This window comes from Oncorhynchus clarkii, chromosome 5 (assembly GCF_045791955.1).
Source record: "Oncorhynchus clarkii lewisi isolate Uvic-CL-2024 chromosome 5, UVic_Ocla_1.0, whole genome shotgun sequence".
NCBI classification, from domain to species: Eukaryota; Metazoa; Chordata; class Actinopteri; order Salmoniformes; family Salmonidae; genus Oncorhynchus; species Oncorhynchus clarkii.
The window spans coordinates 95066867-95090457 of NC_092151.1; the positions used below are offsets into that span (position 1 = coordinate 95066867).

Sequence of the window (23591 nt, forward strand, 5' to 3'; positions counted from 1 at the left end):
CTCCACATTCTGTCTGTTATCACCCTCCACATATCACATTCTGTCTGTTAACACCCTCCACATTCTGTCTGTTATCACCCTCCACATTCTGTCTGTTATCACCCTCCACATTCTGTCTGTTACCACCCTCCACATTCTGTCTGTTATCACCCTCCACATTCTGTCTGTTATCACCCTCCACATTCTGTCTGTTATCACCCTCCACATTCTGTCTGTTATCACCCTCCACATTCTGTCTGTTATCACCCTCCACATTCTGTCTGTTATCACCCTCCACATTCTGTCTGTTATCACCCTCCACATTATGTCTGTTATCACCCTCCACATTCTGTCTGTTAACACCCTCCACATTCTGTCTGTTATCACCCTCCACATTCTGTCTGTTAACACCCTCCACATTCTGTCTGTTATCACCCTCCACATTCTGTCTGTTATCACCCTCCACATTCTGTCTGTTATCACCCTCCACATTCTGTCTGTTATCACCCTCCACATATCACATTCTGTCTGTTAACACCCTCCACATTCTGTCTGTTATCACCCTCCACATTCTGTCTGTTATCACCCTCCACATTCTGTCTGTTATCACCCTCCACATTATGTCTGTTATCACCCTCCACATTATGTCTGTTATCACCCTCCACATTCTGTCTGTTATCACCCTCCACATATCACATTCTGTCTGTTATCACCCTCCACATATCACATTCTGTCTGTTATCACCCTCCACATATCACATTATGTCTGTTATCACCCTCCACATTCTGTCTGTTATCACCCTCCACATTCTGTCTGTTATCACCCTCCACATTCTGTCTGTTACCACCCTCCATATATCACATTCTGTCTGTTATCACCCTCCACATTCTGTCTGTTACCACCCTCCATATATCACATTCTGTCTGTTAACACCCTCCACATATCACATTCTGTCTGTTAACACCCTACACATTATGTCTGTTATCACCCTCCATATATCACATTCTGTCTGTTATCACCCTCCACATTCTGTCTGTTAACACCCTCCACATTCTGTCTGTTATCACCCTCCACATTCTGTCTGTTATCACCCTCCACATTCTGTCTGTTATCACCCTCCACATATCACATTCTGTCTGTTAACACCCTCCACATTCTGTCTGTTATCACCCTCCACATATCACATTCTGTCTGTTATCACCCTCCACATTCTGTCTGTTATCACCCTCCACATATCACATTCTGTCTGTTATCACCCTCCACATTCTGTCTGTTATCACCCTCCACATTCTGTCTATTATCACCCTCCACATTCTGTCTGTTATCACCCTCCACATTCTGTCTGTTATCACCCTCCACATTCTGTCTGTTATCACCCTCCACATTCTGTCTGTTATCACCCTCCACATTCTGTCTGTTATCAACCCTCCACATATCACATTCTGTCTGTTATCCTCTTCATCCTACCCCCTCCTTTTTTGAAAATTCTGTTAAAAATCGCGCAACTTTTCAGCGTCCTGCTACTCATGCCAGGAATATAGTATATGCATATGATTAGTATGTGTGGATAGAAAACACTCTGAAGTTTATAAAACTGGTTAAATCACGGCTGTGACTATAACAGAGCGTGTGTTTCATTGAAAAACGCAAGAAAAACTGCTCTCTGAAAGCAAAAAATAATTTCCATAAGTCACTTCCACCAGTTGTTAAAGGAGAACAGAATTTAATGGGAATTTGCCTGCACCGTCTACAAATTCCGCACGATGGCGCCATTGTACTAATTTTCAATCGAATTAATTGTTGGAAAATCCATCTGTCTGACCCCAAGTTTTCCAGTCTTCACCCGGAAGCAGTTTAGGGAGAGATCAGATTGCATTGTTTTTGAAGTGAGGACCTATTGAAGAGACATCGCCCTGTAATCATTTAGATAGATTATAAACGTTTACTAATACCTAAAGTTGGATTACAAAAGGATTTCGAAGTGTTTTGTGAAAGTTTATCGTCGACTTTTTTAATTTTAAAAAATTACGCAGCGTTTAAAAACGATGAATTTTTCTGAATGACACAACTTCTATACAAAGCTATTTTGGGTATATATGGACCGATTTAAACGAAAAAAAGACCCAATAGTGATGTTTATGGGGCATATAGGAGTGCCAAGAAAGAAGCTCGTCTAAGGTAATGAATGTTTTATATTTTATTTCTGCGTTTTGGGTAGCGCCGTCTATCGCAAAATCTGTTGTTTACGTGTCGAGCTGGCATTTTGGGAGGTGCATGCTATCAGATAATAGCTTCTGATGCTTTCGCCGAAAAGCATTTTAAAAATCTGACTTGCTGGCTAGGTTCACAACGAGTGTAGCTTTAATTTAATACCCTGCTTGTGAATTTTGATCAAGGTTTGAGTTTTAACGAGTACATTTAGCATTTAGCGTAGCGCATTTGCATTTCCAGGTGCCTACTTGGGACATATGCGTCTCAAGTAGGGGCAAGAAGTTATCACCCTCCACATATCACATTCTGTCTGCTATCACCCTCCACATTCTGTCTGTTATCACCCTCCACATTCTGTATGTTATCACCCTCCACATTCTGTCTGTTATCACCCTCCACATTCTGCCTGTTATCACCCTCCACATTCTGTCTGTTATCACCCTCCACATTCTGTCTGTTATCACCCTCCACATATCACATTCTGTCTGTTATCACCCTCCACATTCTGTCTGTTATCACCCTCCACATTCTGTCTGTTATCACCCTCCACATTCTGTCTGTTAACACCCTCCACATTCTGTCTGTTATCACCCTCCACATTCTGTCTGTTATCACCCTCCATATAGCACATTCTGTCTGATATCACCCTCATATCACATTCTGTCTGTTAACACCCTCCACATTCTGTCTGTTATCACCCTCCACATACTGTCTGTTATCACCCTCCACATTCTGTCTGTTAACACCCTCCACATTCTGTCTGTTATCACCCTCCACATATCACATTCTGTCTGTTATCACCCTCCACATATCACATTCTGTCTGTTAACACCCTCCACATTCTGTCTGTTATCACCCTCCACTTATCACATTCTGTCTGTTATCACCCTCCACATATCACATTCTGTCTGTTAACACCCTCCACATTCTGTCTGTTATCAACCCTCCACATTATGTCTGTTATCACCCTCCACATTCTGTCTGTTATCACCCTCCATATTCTGTCTGTTATCACCCTCCACATTCTGTCTGTTAACACCCTCCACATTCTGTCTGTTATCACCCTCCACATTCTGTCTGTTATCACCCTCCACATTCTGTCTGTTATCAACCCTCCACATATCACATTCTGTCTGTTATCACCCTCCACATATCACATTCTGTCTGTTATCACCCTCCACATTCTGTCTGTTATCACCCTCCACATTCTGTATGTTATCACCCTCCACATTCTGTCTGTTATCACCCTCCACATATCACATTCTGTCTGTTATCACCCTCCACATTCTGTCTGTTATCACCCTCCACATATCACATTCTGTCTGTTATCACCCTCCATATATCACATTCTGTCTGTTATCACCCTCCACATTCTGTATGTTATCACCCTCCACATTCTGTCTGTTAACACCCTCCACATTCTGTCTGTTATCACCCTCCACATTCTGTCTGTTATCACCCTCCACATTCTGTCTGTTAACACCCTCCACATTCTGTCTGTTATCACCCTCCACATTCTGTCTGTTATCACCCTCCATATATCACATTCTGTCTGTTAACACCCTCCACATATCACATTCTGTCTGTTAACACCCTCCACATTCTGTCTGTTATCACCCTCCACATACTGTCTGTTATCACCCTCCACATTCTGTCTGTTAACACCCTCCACATTCTGTCTGTTATCACCCTCCACATATCACATTCTGTCTGTTATCACCCTCCACATATCACATTCTGTCTGTTAACACCCTCCACATTCTGTCTGTTATCACCCTCCACTTATCACATTCTGTCTGTTATCACCCTCCACATATCAAATTCTGTCTGTTAACACCCTCCACATTCTGTCTGTTATCAACCCTCCACATTATGTCTGTTATCACCCTCCACATTCTGTCTGTTATCACCCTCCATATTCTGTCTGTTATCACCCTCCACATTCTGTCTGTTAACACCCTCCACATTCTGTCTGTTATCACCCTCCACATTCTGTCTGTTATCACCCTCCACATTCTGTCTGTTATCACCCTCCACATTCTGTCTGTTATCAACCCTCCACATATCACATTCTGTCTGTTATCACCCTCCACATATCACATTCTGTCTGTTATCACCCTCCACATTCTGTCTGTTATCACCCTCCACATTCTGTATGTTATCACCCTCCACATTCTGTCTGTTATCACCCTCCACATATCACATTCTGTCTGTTATCACCCTCCACATTCTGTCTGTTATCACCCTCCACATATCACATTCTGTCTGTTATCACCCTCCATATATCACATTCTGTCTGTTATCACCCTCCACATTCTGTATGTTATCACCCTCCACATTCTGTCTGTTAACACCCTCCACATTCTGTCTGTTATCACCCTCCACATTCTGTCTGTTATCACCCTCCACATTGTGTCTGTTAACACCCTCCACATTCTGTCTGTTATCACCCTCCACATTCTGTCTGTTATCACCCTCCATATATCACATTCTGTCTGTTAACACCCTCCACATATCACATTCTGTCTGTTAACACCCTCCACATTCTGTCTGTTATCACCCTCCACATACTGTCTGTTATCACCCTCCACATTCTGTCTGTTAACACCCTCCACATTCTGTCTGTTATCACCCTCCACATATCACATTCTGTCTGTTATCACCCTCCACATATCACATTCTGTCTGTTAACACCCTCCACATTCTGTCTGTTATCACCCTCCACTTATCACATTCTGTCTGTTATCACCCTCCACATATCAAATTCTGTCTGTTAACACCCTCCACATTCTGTCTGTTATCAACCCTCCACATTATGTCTGTTATCACCCTCCACATTCTGTCTGTTATCACCCTCCATATTCTGTCTGTTATCACCCTCCACATTCTGTCTGTTAACACCCTCCACATTCTGTCTGTTATCACCCTCCACATTCTGTCTGTTATCACCCTCCACATTCTGTCTGTTATCACCCTCCACATTCTGTCTGTTATCAACCCTCCACATATCACATTCTGTCTGTTATCACCCTCCACATATCACATTCTGTCTGTTATCACCCTCCACATTCTGTCTGTTATCACCCTCCACATTCTGTATGTTATCACCCTCCACATATCACATTCTGTCTGTTTATCACCCTCCACATTCTGTCTGTTATCACCCTCCACATATCACATTCTGTCTGTTATCACCCTCCATATATCACATTCTGTCTGTTATGACCCTCCACATTATGTCTGTTATCACCCTCCACATTCTGTCTGTTAACACCCTCCACATTCTGTCTGTTATCACCCTCCACATTCTGTCTGTTATCACCCTCCACATATCACATTCTGTCTGATATCACCCTCCATATAGCACATTCTGTCTGATATCACCCTCCACATTATGTCTGTTATCACCCTCCATATATCACATTCTGTCTGTTATCACCCTCCACATTCTGTATGTTATCACCCTCCACATTCTGTATGTTATCACCCTCCACATTATGTCTGTTATCACCCTCCACATTCTGTCTGTTATCACCCTCCATATATCACATTATGTCTGTTATCACCCTCCACATATCACATTCTGTCTGCTATCACCCTCCACATTCTGTCTGTTATCACCCTCCACATTCTGTCTGTTATCACCCTCCACATTCTGTCTGTTATCACCCTCCACATTCTGTCTGTTATCACCCTCCACATTCTGTCTGTTAACACCCTCCACATTCTGTCTGTTATCACCCTCCACATTCTGTCTGTTATCACCCTCCATATATCACATTCTGTCTGTTAACACCCTCCACATATCACATTCTGTCTGTTAACACCCTCCACATTCTGTCTGTTATCACCCTCCACATACTGTCTGTTATCACCCTCCACATTCTGTCTGTTAACACCCTCCACATTCTGTCTGTTATCACCCTCCACATTCTGTCTGTTATCACCCTCCACATTCTGTCTGTTATCACCCTGCACATTCTGTCTGTTATCACCCTCCACATTCTGTCTGTTATCACCCTCCACATTCTGTCTGTTATCACCCTCCACATTCTGTCTGTTAACACCCTCCACATTCTGTCTGTTATCACCCTCCACATTCTGTCTGTTATCACCCTCCATATATCACATTCTGTCTGTTAACACCCTCCACATATCACATTCTGTCTGTTATCACCCTCCACATATCACATTCTGTCTGTTAACACCCTCCACATTCTGTCTGTTATCACCCTCCACTTATCACATTCTGTCTGTTATCACCCTCCACATATCACATTCTGTCTGTTAACACCCTCCACATTCTGTCTGTTATCAACCCTCCACATTATGTCTGTTATCACCCTCCACATTCTGTCTGTTATCACCCTCCATATTCTGTCTGTTATCACCCTCCACATTCTGTCTGTTAACACCCTCCACATTCTGTCTGTTATCACCCTCCACATTCTGTCTGTTATCACCCTCCACATTCTGTCTGTTATCACCCTCCACATTCTGTCTGTTATCAACCCTCCACATATCACATTCTGTCTGTTATCACCCTCCACATATCACATTCTGTCTGCTATCACCCTCCACATTCTGTCTGTTATCACCCTCCACATTCTGTATGTTATCACCCTCCACATTCTGTCTGTTATCACCCTCCACATTCTGTCTGTTATCACCCTCCACATTCTGTCTGTTATCACCCTCCACATATCACATTCTGTCTGTTATCACCCTCCACATATCACATTCTGTCTGTTATCACCCTCCACATTCTGTCTGTTATCACCCTCCACATTCTGTCTGTTATCACCCTCCACATTCTGTCTGTTAACACCCTCCACATTCTGTCTGTTATCACCCTCCACATTCTGTCTGTTATCACCCTCCATATAGCACATTCTGTCTGATATCACCCTCATATCACATTCTGTCTGTTAACACCCTCCACATTCTGTCTGTTATCACCCTCCACATACTGTCTGTTATCACCCTCCACATTCTGTCTGTTAACACCCTCCACATTCTGTCTGTTATCACCCTCCACATATCACATTCTGTCTGTTATCACCCTCCACATATCACATTCTGTCTGTTAACACCCTCCACATTCTGTCTGTTATCAACCCTCCACATTATGTCTGTTATCACCCTCCACATTCTGTCTGTTATCACCCTCCATATTCTGTCTGTTATCACCCTCCACATTCTGTCTGTTAACACCCTCCACATTCTGTCTGTTATCACCCTCCACATTCTGTCTGTTATCACCCTCCACATTCTGTCTGTTATCACCCTCCACATTCTGTCTGTTATCAACCCTCCACATATCACATTCTGTCTGTTATCACCCTCCACATATCACATTCTGTCTGTTATCACCCTCCACATTCTGTCTGTTATCACCCTCCACATTCTGTATGTTATCACCCTCCACATTCTGTCTGTTATCACCCTCCACATATCACATTCTGTCTGTTATCACCCTCCACATTCTGTCTGTTATCACCCTCCACATATCACATTCTGTCTGTTATCACCCTCCATATATCACATTCTGTCTGTTATCACCCTCCACATTCTGTATGTTATCACCCTCCACATTCTGTCTGTTAACACCCTCCACATTCTGTCTGTTATCACCCTCCACATTCTGTCTGTTATCACCCTCCACATTCTGTCTGTTAACACCCTCCACATTCTGTCTGTTATCACCCTCCACATTCTGTCTGTTATCACCCTCCATATATCACATTCTGTCTGTTAACACCCTCCACATATCACATTCTGTCTGTTAACACCCTCCACATTCTGTCTGTTATCACCCTCCACATACTGTCTGTTATCACCCTCCACATTCTGTCTGTTAACACCCTCCACATTCTGTCTGTTATCACCCTCCACATATCACATTCTGTCTGTTATCACCCTCCACATATCACATTCTGTCTGTTAACACCCTCCACATTCTGTCTGTTATCACCCTCCACTTATCACATTCTGTCTGTTATCACCCTCCACATATCAAATTCTGTCTGTTAACACCCTCCACATTCTGTCTGTTATCAACCCTCCACATTATGTCTGTTATCACCCTCCACATTCTGTCTGTTATCACCCTCCATATTCTGTCTGTTATCACCCTCCACATTCTGTCTGTTAACACCCTCCACATTCTGTCTGTTATCACCCTCCACATTCTGTCTGTTATCACCCTCCACATTCTGTCTGTTATCACCCTCCACATTCTGTCTGTTATCAACCCTCCACATATCACATTCTGTCTGTTATCACCCTCCACATATCACATTCTGTCTGTTATCACCCTCCACATTCTGTCTGTTATCACCCTCCACATTCTGTATGTTATCACCCTCCACATTCTGTCTGTTATCACCCTCCACATATCACATTCTGTCTGTTATCACCCTCCACATTCTGTCTGTTATCACCCTCCACATATCACATTCTGTCTGTTATCACCCTCCATATATCACATTCTGTCTGTTATCACCCTCCACATTCTGTATGTTATCACCCTCCACATTCTGTCTGTTAACACCCTCCACATTCTGTCTGTTATCACCCTCCACATTCTGTCTGTTATCACCCTCCACATTGTGTCTGTTAACACCCTCCACATTCTGTCTGTTATCACCCTCCACATTCTGTCTGTTATCACCCTCCATATATCACATTCTGTCTGTTAACACCCTCCACATATCACATTCTGTCTGTTAACACCCTCCACATTCTGTCTGTTATCACCCTCCACATACTGTCTGTTATCACCCTCCACATTCTGTCTGTTAACACCCTCCACATTCTGTCTGTTATCACCCTCCACATATCACATTCTGTCTGTTATCACCCTCCACATATCACATTCTGTCTGTTAACACCCTCCACATTCTGTCTGTTATCACCCTCCACTTATCACATTCTGTCTGTTATCACCCTCCACATATCAAATTCTGTCTGTTAACACCCTCCACATTCTGTCTGTTATCAACCCTCCACATTATGTCTGTTATCACCCTCCACATTCTGTCTGTTATCACCCTCCATATTCTGTCTGTTATCACCCTCCACATTCTGTCTGTTAACACCCTCCACATTCTGTCTGTTATCACCCTCCACATTCTGTCTGTTATCACCCTCCACATTCTGTCTGTTATCACCCTCCACATTCTGTCTGTTATCAACCCTCCACATATCACATTCTGTCTGTTATCACCCTCCACATATCACATTCTGTCTGTTATCACCCTCCACATTCTGTCTGTTATCACCCTCCACATTCTGTATGTTATCACCCTCCACATATCACATTCTGTCTGTTTATCACCCTCCACATTCTGTCTGTTATCACCCTCCACATATCACATTCTGTCTGTTATCACCCTCCATATATCACATTCTGTCTGTTATGACCCTCCACATTATGTCTGTTATCACCCTCCACATTCTGTCTGTTATCACCCTCCACATATCACATTCTGTCTGATATCACCCTCCATATAGCACATTCTGTCTGATATCACCCTCCACATTATGTCTGTTATCACCCTCCATATATCACATTCTGTCTGTTATCACCCTCCACATTCTGTATGTTATCACCCTCCACATTCTGTATGTTATCACCCTCCACATTATGTCTGTTATCACCCTCCACATTCTGTCTGTTATCACCCTCCATATATCACATTATGTCTGTTATCACCCTCCACATATCACATTCTGTCTGCTATCACCCTCGACATTCTGTCTGTTATCACCCTCCACATTCTGTCTGTTAACACCCTCCACATTCTGTCTGTTATCACCCTCCACATTCTGTCTGTTATCACCCTCCACATTCTGTCTGTTAACACCCTCCACATTCTGTCTGTTATCACCCTCCACATTCTGTCTGTTATCACCCTCCACATTCTGTCTGTTATCACCCTCCACATTCTGTCTGTTATCAACCCTCCACATATCACATTCTGTCTGTTATCACCCTCCACATATCACATTCTGTCTGTTATCACCCTCCACATTCTGTCTGTTATCACCCTCCACATTCTGTATGTTATCACCCTCCACATTCTGTCTGTTATCACCCTCCACATATCACATTCTGTCTGTTATCACCCTCCACATTCTGTCTGTTATCACCCTCCACATATCACATTCTGTCTGTTATCACCCTCCATATATCACATTCTGTCTGTTATCACCCTCCACATTCTGTCTGTTATCACCCTCCACATTCTGTATGTTATCACCCTCCACATTCTGTCTGTTAACACCCTCCACATTCTGTCTGTTATCACCCTCCACATTCTGTCTGTTATCACCCTCCACATTCTGTCTGTTAACACCCTCCACATTCTGTCTGTTATCACCCTCCACATTCTGTCTGTTATCACCCTCCATATATCACATTCTGTCTGTTAACACCCTCCACATATCACATTCTGTCTGTTAACACCCTCCACATTCTGTCTGTTATCACCCTCCACATTCTGTCTGTTATCACCCTCCACATTCTGTCTGTTAACACCCTCCACATTCTGTCTGTTATCACCCTCCACATATCACATTCTGTCTGTTATCACCCTCCACATATCACATTCTGTCTGTTAACACCCTCCACATTCTGTCTGTTATCACCCTCCACTTATCACATTCTGTCTGTTATCACCCTCCACATATCAAATTCTGTCTGTTAACACCCTCCACATTCTGTCTGTTATCAACCCTCCACATTATGTCTGTTATCACCCTCCACATTCTGTCTGTTATCACCCTCCATATTCTGTCTGTTATCACCCTCCACATTCTGTCTGTTAACACCCTCCACATTCTGTCTGTTATCACCCTCCACATTCTGTCTGTTATCACCCTCCACATTCTGTCTGTTATCACCCTCCACATTCTGTCTGTTATCAACCCTCCACATATCACATTCTGTCTGTTATCACCCTCCACATATCACATTCTGTCTGTTATCACCCTCCACATTCTGTCTGTTATCACCCTCCACATTCTGTATGTTATCACCCTCCACATATCACATTCTGTCTGTTTATCACCCTCCACATTCTGTCTGTTATCACCCTCCACATATCACATTCTGTCTGTTATCACCCTCCATATATCACATTCTGTCTGTTATGACCCTCCACATTATGTCTGTTATCACCCTCCACATTCTGTCTGTTATCACCCTCCACATATCACATTCTGTCTGATATCACCCTCCATATAGCACATTCTGTCTGATATCACCCTCCACATTATGTCTGTTATCACCCTCCATATATCACATTCTGTCTGTTATCACCCTCCACATTCTGTATGTTATCACCCTCCACATTCTGTATGTTATCACCCTCCACATTATGTCTGTTATCACCCTCCACATTCTGTCTGTTATCACCCTCCATATATCACATTATGTCTGTTATCACCCTCCACATATCACATTCTGTCTGCTATCACCCTCGACATTCTGTCTGTTATCACCCTCCACATTCTGTCTGTTAACACCCTCCACATTCTGTCTGTTATCACCCTCCACATTCTGTCTGTTATCACCCTCCATATATCACATTCTGTCTGTTAACACCCTCCACATATCACATTCTGTCTGTTAACACCCTCCACATTCTGTCTGTTATCACCCTCCACATACTGTCTGTTATCACCCTCCACATTCTGTCTGTTAACACCCTCCACATTCTGTCTGTTATCACCCTCCACATTCTGTCTGTTATCACCCTCCACATTCTGTCTGTTATCACCCTGCACATTCTGTCTGTTATCACCCTCCACATTCTGTCTGTTATCACCCTCCACATTCTGTCTGTTATCACCCTCCACATTCTGTCTGTTAACACCCTCCACATTCTGTCTGTTATCACCCTCCACATTCTGTCTGTTATCACCCTCCATATATCACATTCTGTCTGTTAACACCCTCCACATATCACATTCTGTCTGTTATCACCCTCCACATATCACATTCTGTCTGTTAACACCCTCCACATTCTGTCTGTTATCACCCTCCACTTATCACATCACCCTCCACATGTCTGTTAACACCCTCCACATTCTGTCTGTTATCAACCCTCCACATTATGTCTGTTATCTCCACATCCACATCTGTCTGTTATCACCCTCCACATACTGTCTGTTATCACCCTCCACATTCTGTCTGTTAACACCCTCCACATTCTGTCTGTTATCACCCTCCACATATCATCATTCTGTCTGTTATCACCCTCCACATATCACATTCTGTCTGTTAACACCCTCCACATTCTGTCTCCACATTCTGTCTGTTATCACTGTCCTCCACATTATCCACATTCCTCCACATTATGTCTGTTATCACCCTCCACATTCTGTCTGTTATCACCCTCCATATTCTGTCTGTTATCACCCTCCACATTCTGTCTGTTAACACCCTCCACATTCTGTCTGTTATCACATCCACATATCCTGTTATCACCCTCCACACATTCACACATGTCTGTTATCACCCTCCACATATCAAATTCTGTCTGTTAACACCCTCCACATTCTGTCTGTTATCAACCCTCCACATTATGTCTGTTATCACCCTCCACATTCTGTCTGTTATCACCCTCCATATTCTGTCTGTTATCACCCTCCACATTCTGTCTGTTAACACCCTCCACATTCTGTCTGTTATCACCCTCCACATTCTGTCTGTTATCACCCTCCACATTCTGTCTGTTATCACCCTCCACATTCTGTCTGTTATCAACCCTCCACATATCACATTCTGTCTGTTATCACCCTCCACATATCACATTCTGTCTGTTATCACCCTCCACATTCTGTCTGTTATCACCCTCCACATTCTGTATGTTATCACCCTCCACATTCTGTCCACATGTTATCACCCTCCACCCTCCACATATCACATTCTGTCTGTTATCACCCTCCACATTCTGTCTGTTATCACCCTCCACATATCACATTCTGTCTGTTATCACCCTCCATATATCACATTCTGTCTGTTATCACCCTCCACATTCTGTATGTTATCACCCTCCACATTCTGTCTGTTAACACTCTCCACATTCTGTCTGTTATCACCCTCCACATTCTGTCTGTTATCACCCTCCACATTGTGTCTGTTAACACCCTCCACATTCTGTCTGTTATCACCCTCCACATTCTGTCTGTTATCACCCTCCATATATCACATTCTGTCTGTTAACACCCTCCACATATCACATTCTGTCTGTTAACACCCTCCACATTCTGTCTGTTATCACCCTCCACATACTGTCTGTTATCACCCTCCACATTCTGTCTGTTAACACCCTCCACATTCTGTCTGTTATCACCCTCCACATATCACATTCTGTCTGTTATCACCCTCCACATATCACATTCTGTCTGTTAACACCCTCCACATTCTGTCTGTTATCACCCTCCACTTATCACATTCTGTCTGTTATCACCCTCCACATATCAAATTCTGTCTGTTAACACCCTCCACATTCTGTCTGTTATCAACCCTCCACATTATGTCTGTTATCACCCTCCACATTCTGTCTGTTATCACCCTCCATATTCTGTCTGTTATCACCCTCCACATTCTGTCTGTTAACACCCTCCACATTCTGTCTGTTATCACCCTCCACATTCTGTCTGTTATCACCCTCCACATTCTGTCTGTTATCACCCTCCACATTCTGTCTGTTATCAACCCTCCACATATCACATTCTGTCTGTTATCACCCTCCACATATCACATTCTGTCTGTTATCACCCTCCACATTCTGTCTGTTATCACCCTCCACATTCTGTATGTTATCACCCTCCACATTCTGTCTGTTATCACCCTCCACATATCACATTCTGTCTGTTTATCACCCTCCACATTCTGTCTGTTATCACCCTCCACATATCACATTCTGTCTGTTATCACCCTCCATATATCACATTCTGTCTGTTATGACCCTCCACATTATGTCTGTTATCACCCTCCACATTCTGTCTGTTAACACCCTCCACATTCTGTCTGTTATCACCCTCCACATTCTGTCTGTTATCACCCTCCACATATCACATTCTGTCTGATATCACCCTCCATATAGCACATTCTGTCTGATATCACCCTCCACATTATGTCTGTTATCACCCTCCATATATCACATTCTGTCTGTTATCACCCTCCACATTCTGTATGTTATCACCCTCCACATTCTGTATGTTATCACCCTCCACATTATGTCTGTTATCACCCTCCACATTCTGTCTGTTATCACCCTCCATATATCACATTATGTCTGTTATCACCCTCCACATATCACATTCTGTCTGATATCACCCTCCATATAGCACATTCTGTCTGATATCACCCTCCATATAGCACAATGCTCCTGAGGTTTGAGTCCATGACATGGCATGTAGCATCCAGGCCTCAGGAAGCCTCTTTTAGTCGTTGCTGATCTAGGATCAGTTTAGCTATCCAGATCATAATGAATAAGATGGCTCTGCTGTGGTATTCTGTTACTAGACAGATGTGAGGGAAGAAGGTTTGGGAGAAGGGGAATTGTCTGTCTCTTTCTTGGAGCCCCAGCAGCTTTACATCATGTCTTATACAAGCTCAGCAGACACCTGAGGCATCAGGTGAAAGGTAACACACAGCTTATCCTCAATCCCCCACCTCAGCGTGCACACACACACACACACACACACACACACACACACCAGCCCTGATCCAATCAGCCGTAACAGTATGCCGATCCCACCATGGGTGATGGGTGAGAGGAGGGTTACGGGGCTGAGGCGGTGTTGCCATACCAGCCCTCTCTTCCTCTAAACAGATGGATGATTACATGTGTTTTTCTCACCCAGACACTCTTCCTACCGGTGTTTTCTGGAAGCAGCTTGCAGTGTGGGTTCTATCCACAGTGGGTTTCTATCTGACTGTCTCTGCCATCTAGTCAGCCAGTCAGTCAGCAAACCAGCCAGACAACCATACAGTCAGCCAGTCAGTCAGCCAGCCAGCCATCTAGTCAGCCAGTCAGTCAGCAAACCAGCCAGACAACCATACAGTCAGCCAGTCAGTCAGCCAGCCATGTAGTCAGCCAGTCAGTCAGCAAACCAGCCAGACAACCATACAGTCAGCCAGCAAACCAGCCAGCCAGCCATCTAGTCAGCCAGTCATTCAGAAAACCAGCCAGACAACCATACAGTCAGCCAGCAAACCAGCCAGCCAGCCAGTAAACCAGCCAGCCAGCCATCTAGTCAGCCAGCAAACCAGCCAGCCAGCCATCTAGTCAGCCAGCCAGCCAGCAAACCAGCCAGCCAGCCATCTAGTCAGCCAGCAAACCAGCCAGCCAGCCAGCCAGCCAGTCAGATGTGTGCTGACTAGACACCCATGAGCCCTGGGTGTTGTACTGTCACAGTACACCATGTTTTTGTTCTCACCCAATGACACTTTGATGACCTCACCCAGTAATGGCCCAGCGGGCGTGTGGGTTTGATTTCCGATATTAACCACAGCCCTAGATCAGACCTGACCTTTGATGGCTCCTAATTGTGGCATATTGGAGTTAAAACAAAAACAAATGTACATTCATTATAATCCACATAATAATTACCATTTCATATTGCTGAAGGATTATTTTCCTGCTAACTCTATGTACTATAATTATAAGAACGTGGTAGAGGTGAAGCCTGTTGGCTGGTAGTAGAAGGTTCTGGTAGTGTTGTATCCTGCAGGCTGGTAGTAGAAGGTTCTGGTAGTGGTGTATCCTGCAGGCTGGTAGTAGAAGGTTCTGGTAGTGTTGTATCCTGCAGGCTGGTAGTAGAAGGTTCTGGTAGTGGTGTATCCTGCAGGCTGGTAGTAGAAGGTTCTGGTAGTGTTGTATCCTGCAGGCTGGTAGTAGACGGTTCTGGTAGTGCTGTATCCTGCAGGCTGGTGTAATAGCCAGAAGGCCAAAAAGTAGACCTCATTAACTCTGAGGAAATCTACACATTGGACGTGCAAATCTCTCCTGTCCTCTGCCAGGAGACAGACAGGCAGGCAGACAGACAGGCTGGTCCAGGTTACTAGGACACACAGTAAGGCATATTAGTGAGTATGCAACAATCTGTAACTCTACAATGAATGACACATTTAAAGCGTTTCATTCCAAACAGCTATATATCCATTTTCAGAAATGTTTGAAATGAAAATGGGCTTTTAAATGTTTAAAGAAATGATGAGAGATTGGTGTGTTTTTTTTTTCAACATTGGTTTCATTTCAGAGATGTCATGAAACTCCTCACTCTCAGTGAAATAATTAGTACTGCTAAGATTTTACACAGTCAAACGTAACAAATGAAGAATGAAATATTCCGTGCCGTAAAATGTGATTAGAATGGGGTATTGTAATAGGTGCCAGGCACACCGGGTTTCGAGTCAGCATGCACGTTCAACACCTTGCAGAGTCCATGGCCCGACGAATTGAGGCTGTTCTGAGGGAAAAAAGGGGTTCAACTCAGTGTTTTGGAAGGTGTTCCTAATGTTTTGTTCCACCGGCTTGTTCTAAAACGGTGCCGTCCTTTTTTTCCTCTCATGTCTCACCGTTCCACTTGGTGGCGGCGCAGCCACCTATTCAGTGCCCACTGTTCTGGCTTTTACAGGAAGTGTTTGGAAGGTGTTCCTAATGTTTTGTTCAGTGCCCACTGTTCTGGCTTTTACAGGAGGTGTTTGGAAGGTGTTCCTAATGTTTTGTTCAGTGCCCACTGTTCTGGCTTTTACAGGAGGTGTTTGGAAGGTGTTCCTAATGTTTTGTTCAGTGCCCACTGTTCTGGCTTTTACAGGTGTTTGGAAGGTGTTCCTAATGTTTTGCTCAGTGCCCACTGTCCTGGCTTTTACAGGAGGTGTTTGGAAGGTGTTCCTAATGTTTTGTTCAGTACCCACTGTTCTGGCTTTTACAGGAGGTGTTTGGAAGGTGTTCCTAATGTTTTGCTCAGTGCCCACTGTCCTGGCTTTTACAGGTGTTTGGAAGGTGTTCCTAATGTTTTGTTCAGTGCCCACTGTTCTGGCTTTTACAGGCACCTCGGAGGTGTTTGTTCAGGCTCAGTATCAGAAGAATACTCATCAGCGACGTCATGATTCATTTCTTCCGTCTGAGATGGTTTCCATTCAGATCTTGTAGCATCGCTAACACAGCATGGTTGTCCATATCGTCTTTTCTCCTCTTGCCATTGTAAAGTACACACTCTCACTGTATATAGGGTATTGTCTGGAGGACTGGGTCGTACCTGATTTTACACAAGCGACAATGAGTAAACACACAAGAAGAAGAACAGTTCAAGTTGCAGTTGTTTTTTACTTTATATTTTAGCGTCTCTGGCGTTCTAGTCCACAAGCCATTCAGGTAAGAGGGTGGATAAAGATGGCTGTCACCTGTAGTCTCTTTCGTCCGCGGCAGTGTGGCCTCGCTGACAGAGTCCGTAACTCGCCTTAGGAGTCTGTGGAAGGCGAGCGCAACACAATGTAAGTGGGAGAGTAAGCGTCAGCCTGCACTCTTGTGCCAGTCAGTTGTTTAGAGAATGCCTTTACAGGTGTGCTGATGAGTAATCCTGTGCAGGTGTGATGGGTGAGCAGAGCTGTGGTGCGGTCTTTAGCCGGCCTGGTGAAGGTAGTGTAGCCTTCTACAGTGCTGAACTGAGTGACACTGTCCACTGTGCTGAAGTGAGCCCACCTATTATTCTGTGCTGAGGTGGGTGCCACTGTCCATGGTGCTGAAGTGAGCCCACCTATTATTCTGTGCTGAGGTGGGTGCCGCTGTCCATGGTGCTGAAATGAGCCCACCTGTTCTTCTGTGCTGAGGTGGGTGCCGCTGTCCATGGTGCTGAAGTGAGCCCACCTGTTCTTCTGTGCAGAGGTGGGTGCCGCTGTCCATGGTGCTGAAGTGAGCCCACCTGTTCTTCTGTGCTGAGTTGGGTGGTTCTGTCCATGGTGCTGAAGTGAGCCCACCTTTTCTTCTGTGCTGAGGTGGGTGGTTCTGTCCATGGTTCTGCACTGGGAGTCCTTCAGCCACACTTCTGGCCATGCCTCTCACGTTGCCACTGGTACACTACATGCCCAGAAGTATGTGGGCACCTGCTAGTCGAACATCTCATTCCCAAAATCATTGGCATTAATATGGAGTTGTTCCCCTCCTTTGCTCCTCCACTCTTCTGTGAAGGCTGTTCCACTAGATGTTGGAACATTGCTGCAGGAACTTGGTTCCATTCAGCCACGTGAGCATTAGTGAGGTTGGTCACTGATGTTGGGCGATTATACCTGGCTCTCAGTCAGCGTTCCAATTCATTCTCCAAACCCAGATGGTGAACTGTGATTCATCATTGCATAGAACTCGTTTCCACTGCTCCAGAGTCCAATGGCGGCGAGCTTTATACCACTCTAACCAACGCTTGGCATTGCGCATGGTGATCTTAGGCTTGTGTGTGGCTGCTCGACCATGGAAACCTGTTTCATGAAGGTCACGACCAACAGTTATTGTGCTGACGTTGCTTCCAGAGGCAGTTTGGAACTCAATAGTGAGTGTTGCAACCGAGGACAGAGGATATTTACACCCTACGTGCTTAAACCTCTCTGGGATATGGGGGACGCTAATGTCCCACCTGGCCAAAAGCCAGCGAAAATGTAGAGTGCCAAATTCAAATAAATTACTATAAAATCTATCTAATCTATCTAATCTACCTTTCATTAAATCACACATGCAAGATAGCAAATTAAAGCTACACTTGTTGTGAATCCAGCCAACATGTCAGATTTCAAAAATGCTTTTTCGGCGAAAGCAAACGATGCTATTGTCTGAGGATAGCACCTCCGTAAACAAAGAGAGAAAACATATTTCAACCCTGCAGGCGCGACACAAAACGCAGAAATAAACATATAATTCATGCCTTACCTTTGACGAGCTTCTTTTGTTGGCACTCCAATATGTCCCATAAACATCACAAATGGTCCTTTTGTTCGATTCTATCTAACAGTACACTTCAAGTGACCCTCGTTCAAGATGGCCGTACTTCTTCATTACACAAAGGAATAACATCAACCAATTTCTAAAGACTGTTGACATCCAGTGGAAGCAATAGGAATCGATAGGACAGGATAGGACCAAGGAGGTCCCTTAGAAATCTGGATTCCCAACGAAAACTTATTGAAAAGAGAGTGACCTCAAAGAAAAAAGAAATCTGAATGGTTTGTCCTCTTGGTTTCGTCTGCTACATAAGTTATGTTATACTCACAGACATGATTCAAACAGTTATACTGAGAGTGTGTCAGACTGTTTTCTATCCAAATCTACTAATAATATGCATATCTTATCTTCTGGGGATGAGTAGCAGGCAGTTGAATTTGGGCATGCATTTCATCCGGACGTGAAAATACTGCCCCCTGTCACCAAGAAGTTAAGCACTCGGTGGTCCCGTTCTGTGAGCCTGTGCGGCCTACCACTTTGCAGTTGAGCCGTTGTTGCTCCTAGACATTTCCACTTCACAATAACATCACTTACAGTTGACCTGGGCAGCTCTAGCAGAGTAGAAATTTTACGAACTGACTTGTTGGAAAGGTGGCATCCTGTGACGGTGCCATGTTGGAAGTCACTAAGCTCTTCAGTAAGGCCATTCTACTGCCAATGTTTCTCTATGGAGATTGCATGGCTGTGTTTTCATTGTTATACACCTATCAGCAACGCGTGTGGCTGAAATAGCTGAGTCATTTGAATGGGGGTCCAGATACTTTTTGCATCACTCGCTTTCTCTCTGTTCAACTCACCCATTATCCCTCTTTCTCTCTTTTCAACTCACCCATTATCCCTCTTTCTCTCTCTTTTCAACTCACACATTATCCCTCTTTCTCTCTCTTTTCAACTCACCCATTATCCCTCTTTCTCTCCCATCATACTTTACTTAGTTTATTTAATCTGTTGTATGTGTGAAATTAGTTTCGTTATAATTTAGGTTAAGTTTTGAGGCAATTTTCTGGGGAATTTTTGAACTGGGCACCTTCAACTGTCGTGAGAAGGAAGGGGCAACAAGTGAAAACCATTCAAATAATGACACTCCCGTTCTGTTTGTGACATTAAGATTCTAACAACGACAGTGTGTTATATAGACGTTATATAGACGTATTTATTAAAAGTCAAGGATGGTGGGAGGGGGCATGACTTTAAAAATGGCAGAGTAATAAAAAATAATAATTAATGAGCAATCCAAATGACTCCTTTAGCGGTTCTAGTGTTAACACTGCTAATCTAACCCACACATCAAACCAAAGGGGATTAAATCCTCCCATTATGAAAAACTTGTTTCTGAAATTAAACGTGTTCCTTATCCGTACCCTTCGGTCTCACGCAGCCTCTTCCTGCCAGGCAGTTTAAAGCACCTTGTTAGGGCTTTCTTTTTTGACGGCAGAGAATCATTTCTCGCTTGAATAAAAGAGAGAAATTGCTTCCCTGCATGCTTCACGATTGCTTCACTGTTTTTATTCCACTATTAAACAGCAATAATATAAGCTTGTGAGATCTATTTGCTGGTGAGACGTTTATGTGATATTTCTAAGTTCAGTATAAGTGTAATACAACAGCTGAGGGACAGCCCAGTTGAACACACGAGGGACAGCCCAGTTGAACACACGAGGGACAGCCAGCTGAACACACGAGGGACAGCCAGTTGAACACACGAGGGACAGCCCAGTTGAACACACGAGGGACAGCCCAGTTGAACACACGAGGGACAGCCCAGTTGAACACACGAGGGACAGCCCAGTTGAACACACGAGGGACAGCCCAGTTGAACACACGAGGGACAGCCCAGTTGAACACACGAGGGACAGCCCAGTTGAACACATGAGGGACAGCCCAGTTGAACACACGAGGGACAGCCCAGTTGAACACACGAGGGACAGCCCAGTTGAACACACAAGGGACAGCCCAGTTGAACACACGATGGACAGCCCAGTTGAACACACGAGGGACAGCCCAGTTGAACACACGAGGGACAGCCCAGTTGAACACACGAGGGACAGCCCAGTTGAACACACGATGGACAGCCCAGTTGAACACACGAGGGACAGCCCAGTTGAACACACGAGGGACAGCCCAGTTGAACACACGAGGGACAGCCCAGTTGAACACACGAGGGACAGCCAGTTGAACACACGAGGGACAGCCAGTTGAACACACGAGGGACAGCCAGTTGAACACACGAGGGACAGCCAGTTGAACACACGAGGGACAGCCCAGTTGAACACACGAGGGACAGCCCAGTTGAACACACGAGTCACAGCCCAGTTGAACACACGAGGGGCAGCTAGTTGAACACACGAGGGGCAGCTAGTTGAACACACGAGGGACAGACCAGTTGAACACACAAGGGACAGCTAGTTGAACAGCCCAGTTGGTCACACGAGGAACAGCCCAGTTGAACACACGAGGGGCAGCTAGTTGAACACACGAGGGACAGCCCAGTTGAACACACGAGGGACAGCTAGTTGAACAGCCCAGTTGGTCACACGAGGGACAGCCCAGTTGAACACACGAGGGACAGCCCAGTTGAACACACGAGGGGCAGCTAGTTGAACACACGAGGGACAGCTAGTTGAACAGCCCAGTTGGTCACACGAGGGACAGCCCAGTTGAACACACGAGGGACAGCCCAGTTGAACACACGAGGGGCAGCTAGTTGAACACACGAGGGACAGCCAGTGGCCCTTTCACACTCACACACACAAACACACACAAACACAGATTGCAGGCTGCTGAGGGTGACCACAATCTGCTCAGTCACCATCTGCTGCTCTCCAGTGATTAATAAGAACATGATATTTGCATAAACGCTCATAAAAGACCTGTAGACTAACAGCTGTCTAATGATCCTAAATGACTACAGATGAGACATGATGGAGACATGGTCAAATGTTCATCAATCTAGGACAGAGAGTCACTCTTTAATGCCGGCCTGACTGTGGCAGACTGTGTGTATGATCCACTATGTCCCTGTGTTGTGTTGCAGGCTCCCAGCAGTGCCAGGCCTGAGGAAGAACTGGAGCGTCTCACCAAGAAGATGCTGTATGACATGGAAAACCCTCCGGCTGAAGAGTACTTTGGTGAGACAGAACTTTACAGTGCAGTAATCATATCATTACCTACGGTGAACGCCATTATAGGGGTCGATCCCACCAAAAATAGTGCTTTTATGGTCTCTTTGATAGGTTCAGTAGATATATTAAATGAAGGCTAATTTATTCATATAGACCACATGGAGAACTCAATAAGTCACATTTTTAATATGAATAAAGACTTGCTAAAAGTGCTTAAAGTCAGCATTTTGACATTTTGTCCCTCCGTGCTCCCTGTAGGAAGATGTGAACCCACTAAACATCTGTAAAGACCTAGTTATTTTGTTGCTTTGACAAAGTCAGTTCTGAACATTAAGCATTTATTTCATGTGATTAATGATTCATTTATTTCATGTGATTCATTTATTTCACGTGATTAATGATTCATTTATTTCATGTGATTAATGATTCATTTATTTCATGTGATTAGTGATTCATTTATTTCATGTGATTAGTGATTAATTTATTTCATGTGATTAATGATTAATTTATTTCATGTGATTGATGATTCATTTATTTCATGTGATTAGTGATTCATTTATTTCATGTGATTAATGATTCATTTATTTCATGTGATTAATGATTCATTTATTTCATGTGATTAATGATTCATTTATTTCACGTGATTAGTGATTCATTTATTTCACGTGATTAATTTATGTCATGTGATTAATGATTAGTGATTCATTTACGTCTGTCCCTCATTTTAAGGTCAACCCTGTTACATGAACTGAACTCTCGTTTTAATATGGAGAAATGTTCCTTTTTAAATGATTTTTTTTCTCCAAAGAAACGTTGAACATCTTAAAGTCAAATCATAGATTAAAAGCAGGTGTTCTGGTTCTACTCTCTATGTAAAAGCAGGTGTTCTGGTTCTACTCTCTATGTAAAAGCAGGTGTTCTGGTTCTACTCTCTATGTAAAAGCAGGTGTTCTGGTTCTACTCTTTATGTAAAAGCAGGTGTTCTGGTTCTAGTCTTTATGTAAAAGCAGGTGTTCTGGTTCTAGTCTTTATGTAAAAGCAGGTGTTCTGGTTCTAGTCTTTATGTAAAAGCAGGTGTTCTGGTTCTACTCTCTATGTAAAAGCAGGTGTTCTGGTTCTACTCTATGTAAAAGCAGGTGTTCTGGTTCTACTCTTTATGTAAAAGCAGGTGAGCTGGTTCTACTCTCTATGTAAAAGCAAGTGAGCTGGTTCTACTCTCTATGTAAAAGCAGGTGTTCTGGTTCTACTCTTTATGTAAAAGCAGGTG

The 23591-nt window shown here is 44.0% G+C and overlaps 1 pseudogene; it reads left to right on the forward strand.

The window, feature by feature from the left end:
• LOC139409587 (lipoma-preferred partner homolog) overlaps positions 1 to 23591 on the forward strand; it is a 526233-nt pseudogene that overhangs the window by 361700 nt on the left and 140942 nt on the right.